This window comes from Lygodium microphyllum, chromosome 4 (genome assembly GCF_053477565.2).
Source record: "Lygodium microphyllum isolate KBCC chromosome 4, Lygodium_microphyllum_v1.1.10, whole genome shotgun sequence".
Taxonomy (NCBI): Eukaryota; Viridiplantae; Streptophyta; class Polypodiopsida; order Schizaeales; family Lygodiaceae; genus Lygodium; species Lygodium microphyllum.
The window spans coordinates 50,539,300-50,544,933 of record NC_141138.1 but is presented as its reverse complement, the minus strand read 5'-3'; the positions used below and the strand labels follow the sequence as shown (position 1 = coordinate 50,544,933).

The 5,634-nt window shown below is 43.3% G+C and overlaps 1 pseudogene; it reads right to left on the bottom strand.

Moving 5' to 3' along the window:
* Positions 1-767: 767 nt before the first annotated feature.
* Positions 768-5,232, bottom strand: LOC148037021 (proline-rich receptor-like protein kinase PERK1 pseudogene; annotated as a pseudogene).
* Between the last annotated feature and the right edge of the window lie 402 nt (positions 5,233-5,634).

The window sequence follows — 5,634 nt, the reverse complement described above, 5'->3', positions numbered from 1 at the left end:
GATCCAATATTGCATTTGAAAGAATACAATTTAACTTGCCTTGTGAGTGGGTATGATGATATACATGGGATGCTTATGTTTTCAAGTACCTTGAAGGGAGAGACCAAGAAATGGTATTGGAGTCTCCCAAGACGGTGAATAAGAACCTTTGAGGAAGTATATGAAAAATTCCTAGGTGAGTATGAGAAGAAGGTTCCCATGACTTTGGTCTTGGGACATGGTCTTGGGACAACTCAATGCACAAATTTGGTAAGAGTCATATATCTCCGTCAAAGAATATGCTAGAGCCTTTAATGACATTCTTAGGCTTTGGCCAAGAAGAGCCACTATGTTGTTGAATGATGTGCTGTGTGAGCTCTTTATGAGTGGCATAGTGATTAATATGCAAATCCAAGTGAGGATGCGATATCCTAAGTCATTAAGTGAGGCTAAAATGTATGCAATTGACTATGGGTAATATATGCAAAGATATTAAAAAAACTTTTGGAGTATAACCCACTCATTGCAAGCACATAAAATCATCCAACCTTATCTACAAGGAGATAGTTCAATTGCTAATATCAATACAACTTGTGTGGAGAACCTTGGTAGTCAAATCTCCAAGCTAGCAATGTGAATTCTATGTGTAGTGTTCTTAGAACTCCCCTCCCCTTCAGCCGTTGCATGGAGAGGACGGGGAGAGTGAGAATGAGAAGGAGTTAAGTGGAGGAGGAGCATGGGGAGGGGAACATGCTGCCTACCACATGTGTGGCTACCCCTCTCCCCTTCTACCTATCAGAACACCCCCTCCCCAAGCGTGAGGGGAGGGAGGGAGAAGGAGTCGTGCTGCTACTGCCACCTGAGGACCTGCTCGCCACTGTTCGTCTGCTGGCCGCCGCCGATGGCCATGCTACTTGGCCGCTGCCACCTCTGTCCTCACTACCATCATCATCATAATCATCATCCTCGCCATCCTCACCTCCATCCCCATCATTTTCCCAATCATCATTTTCTCTCTCCGCGTCATTCTGCCTGTGGCAGAAGCATTAGAAGCTTCTATTGGAAGTTTCTAATAAGGCTTCCTTAGACCTTGTTCTCCCCGTGCCTCGGGTTTTTTCAAAACTGCGACTGTAAGGCCCAATTCCTGCGTGGAAGAGGGGATCTCGGATGGAGTGTCTTTGAAACGTGAAAGGGGGACCAAGGGAGAGTTGCTGAACCGAGATTTAATTCATCAATGGCTCTCAAGCAAAAGACGAGAGGAGCGCACGTGGGAGCTTCCACCCTGAGTATGCGAGTGGACAATGCCCCGATTCTTAATACCCAGGTTCCGATAAATTTCCTGCATGAAAAGGATGCATTTTTCATGAAAAGACTAAAGCCTTGAATTTGATGCATATACGTGGGATTTACAAGGAGTAGTTCTGAATGTCAACTAATACCGTTTAGGGCAAGGCAAAGAAAGGATCATTGTAGATCTTATAGCTGCATGGAAGGAAAGGGTCTATGGTATTGAAATCGCATACTTGCATGGAATGATACATCGCATACATCTTGCAGTTACTTGCATCTTTTAGGGAAAAGTACTTGCTAATTTAGAAGAAAGTATTTGCATCTTTAAAAGGGATGATCGTCTCTAATCGTGGGTTAGTTAAATCAACTAAGTAATTCGCGTATAGTTGAGTAGCTCACATGAAAATCATAAAGGTACGATTAGATTGCATATGACGATCACCTCAAAGTGCTAGGTAGGGTTAATTTATGTTAAAATTCTGCCTAGTATCACACTTGGGATGCCGATTTAAGACTTTCGATCCCAAAGATCCTACCCACATTCTAAAAAATGTTAGGGTTATCTAAACACCCATGCAAGAATGATCTAGGGATCTCACCCTAAGGATCAATTGACCAAATACTAAACCTTCGTATGAATTTAGGAACCCTAAGGCCAAAGCGTTATTAGCCTAGTAGGGTTAGGGTTGGATTGGGTCAAGAGGACTCCCAAACCCTACATCTTGACCAAAGGTATTCTTGACCAAGGAATACCGTGTGATGGGAGGAATAATCCCACAAGTTGGATGTTGACACCTATCTTGTGCAACAAGTTGCAACGTCACATGGTTTTGTGTCTAAATCATAGAATAGTATTGCCACTCCTTAGAACAAGGTTGGCGAATTCTAAGTACAAGTCTAATTTTCTAGAGGATGAGTAGTCATCTTGCTATATCACCCTTCCTTGGGCTGATTTGCCAAGTTAGGGAAATTATGAATTGCCTAGCAAGCAATTGACCAAATCAAGTGAGGACAACGAGGTTGTCTAGGATTTATTAACCTTAAGAAAACCTAAAGAATTGACAATTTGGGTTAACAGGGTATAAACCCTAACCCAAGGACAAAGGGTAAATAAGCAACTTAGCTTACGAAACCCTTGGGATCTTGCCAAGTTGCGATTGATCCGGGATCGAATGTTGGATGTATTCGGAGAGAAGGATTTACACCTTAGTAGTTGGCTGTATAAATGACCACTGGAGTGCTTGTGTTTGTACACTTAGGAGCACTGTTTGTACTTCTTTGATCAAGGAACTAATGCTGGAAAAATAACTAATGCTTCAGGTTGAAAGCCTGAAGGGAGAGGCAGGACCAGTTACCTCCGACTGTCTGCCTAATCCTATCCAAGGGGGTTGTTAGCTGTGCCGGGTACATGGACCGAACCCATCGCAAGAGGTCTCTCCGTGGATGCTACTTGGAGCAGGAGGACACCTGGGTGCCAGTGGGGGCTCTGGCTGTAAATCCCTTGCCTCCAGATCCTACACAAGAGGCCGACATGACCTGAGATCGGATCTCGAGGCCCGCATACTAGTCAACGGGCAGAACTTGGAATAGCGATCCATGTGGATTGCTGGAATAGCCTTTGGGTAGATTATATGACGTATTCCAAAGACTGATAAATAAAGATCAAATGTTGAAAATGAACTTGCTTGATATTGTTTTTCTATGTCAGTGCCTAAGTTACGTGAAGGAACTGGTGATTAATTGGCTAATTAAGGAAGCTATTTTTTCTTGTCAAATTAAATGTGGTAGGTAATTAGATAACTAAAGAAACCCGAGGAAAGTGCGGTGGATGTGACCTTGGGTCTGTCCTACGGAAGGGTGGTCTCGGTTGGCTGGGAACTTTTCTAAAAGGAATTAACAGCAAAGTAAATGATGACCTAGAATCTTTAGAGCTAGAGTCTCGATTTGTGTTGTTTTAGGGAAATAGAATGGGACTATGCCTTACGGACAGAGAGGTCGAGCTTTGGATCCCTCTCGTTTCCCATTCTCCTTGAACCAAGTGCAGCATAAATCCGCTTCGACCCTGATGTTTCTGCATAAAGTAGTTCGTGTCTGTGGCTCGACGCTAGCTACCATTCTAGGAACTTGACCATTAGGAAAACCCTGATTCAGGTCGGTCCAAAGTGGGAACGACCGGAATGCTTCCGCTTCATAGCAGACTCGGGAAGACCTAGATCGCAAATCCCGTGACATTCCTTGGGAGTGTCGGGCGGCGCTTTTTGGACTCTCTTCCCGATGGGCTGCTAAGACATGTCCTACAAGCAGACAGGGGGACACGTTACAGTTGGTATCAAAGCGAACCAACGAAATCTACTATTTACAAGAAAACTTAATGAGGGGAAGTAGAGTAATGTTGCCGTTAAGAACATTTCCTTACTTACTTATCGATGTTGGCCTATAGAGTTGAAGCATGGAACAAATTCTTGGTGTTCCAGGTTATGTTTATGATTGCAATGCGTGCTTCGGATTATCGACGGTGGCTAGGTATGATGAATATCCTAGATCACATCTACAATCCTTCACCCTTGTACGTGGAACGAAGATGGACAGGAGAATTAGGAATTTATTACATAGCTGCCCACCGACTTGCATACCTTCAGACCAACTTGAAGAGAATCAAGTGGATGGAGGACTTAAAGATCGTGAAGCTGTACATCTTTGTCAAGGCTCACGCAAACGAAACCCTACATGTCGATGGATGAAAGGTCAAGCAGAACAAGTATGTGTACGAAGAAGTGACTCGAGTAATCCCTGCCAATAGAATCAATGTGTTGGGATGTTATGAGAAGAACGGTGTCGTAGAGTTCATGAAAAGGCTGCAGAACACGGGGTTCAAGGTACAGCAAGAAATAAAGACTAACAAGAAGATCTCAATAACACAATATTTGATGCCAAAGATCACTATATTGCTGGTCAAGTAATTTACATGAGTTCCGTGTTCAAAAAAATCTGCAGTATCGGCACATAGGCTTGATGAGTTCAACTGGGCAGCAATCCTTGTGATCAATTTTCAGAAATCCATACAGTGCATTGCAATACATTAAAGTTTTGTGAGCAACTGGTATTACATACAAAAATTGCATTCACTGCAAAACTGTGGTATCAAAGTACAACTAGTACAACTGAGCCATCGGCCATACTTCAAATTGGTCATTAATTGCTTCAAATTTCCCTCTAGTGCATGAACTAGAGTACACCCAATCAATCTTCACACTGACACAGTCTCGTACAAGAGCATAGTTATATGAGAAATGTAGCTTTGCATCAACAAGTTTCAGTTTAGAAACTTCAAAACTGTATTCAGTAGCAATCCTCCAAAAGAGTACATGTCAGAATTTTCAGTGAGTTTTCCACTTGAGGCATTCTCAGGGCCAGATACCCAAATGTTCCCATAACACTAGTGGTCACATGTATATTTGTATCTGATGTTGGCTTTGCAAGGCCAAAATCTGAAACTTGTGCCTCAAAACAATTGTCTAGCAGAATATTAGCAGATTTGATGTCTCGGTAGATAACTCGAGGATGACAATCTTCATGCAGGTATGCCAAACCACGAGCAGCACCACATGCAATTTTCATGCATGTTTTTTAGCTCATTGGAGGCCTTCCATTCTTCCCATGTAGGTGGCATTTGAGAGTGCCATTTGGGATGTAGTCATACATAAGAAGCCGCTGCTTTGCTTCCAGACAATAGCCTACCAGGGAGACCAAATGCCTATGATGAACTCTGCTGATGATCTCCACTTCGGCCTGGAATTCTTTTTCACCCTGGTTTCTCCCAGTCTTCAGCTGCTTAACAGCTATAAGCATTCCATCAGGTAGGATTCCTTTATACACACATCCAAATCCACCTTCACCAATCAAGTTGGCTTCTGAGAATCCCTGTGAGGCTTTTGACAGCTCATTATAAGTAAACAATGGCATGGAATTTTCCAAGCTCGGCGTCTGAGGTCTTCAGCTATTCTTTGTTGGGCTTCAGGATCATACTCAACTTCACGAACCTGAAATCCTCGCTCTCGAGCAGTTGTTCTAAATGTATCAGCTATTTTTTTTGAAAAGAACAACTGTGTACAATGCGTACTCATTATCCTCAATCAATTTCTTGGAAGATCGCGGCACCACAAACTGTGAGAGAGTCTCGTAGCTTGACAACCACTCCTTTTGCGAGTAACCTCTCCATAGCTGGCATAGCACCACTGTAGCAGTGCATTGCGCATGTTCTCTTGATCAGTTGTTAGCCGTCTGAGGCTGACGGAGGCACCTGGATCGACAGGTCGCCGAACTCAGCTGCCATGATGTCTCCGAGGTTTCCATCCGTGAAAGACA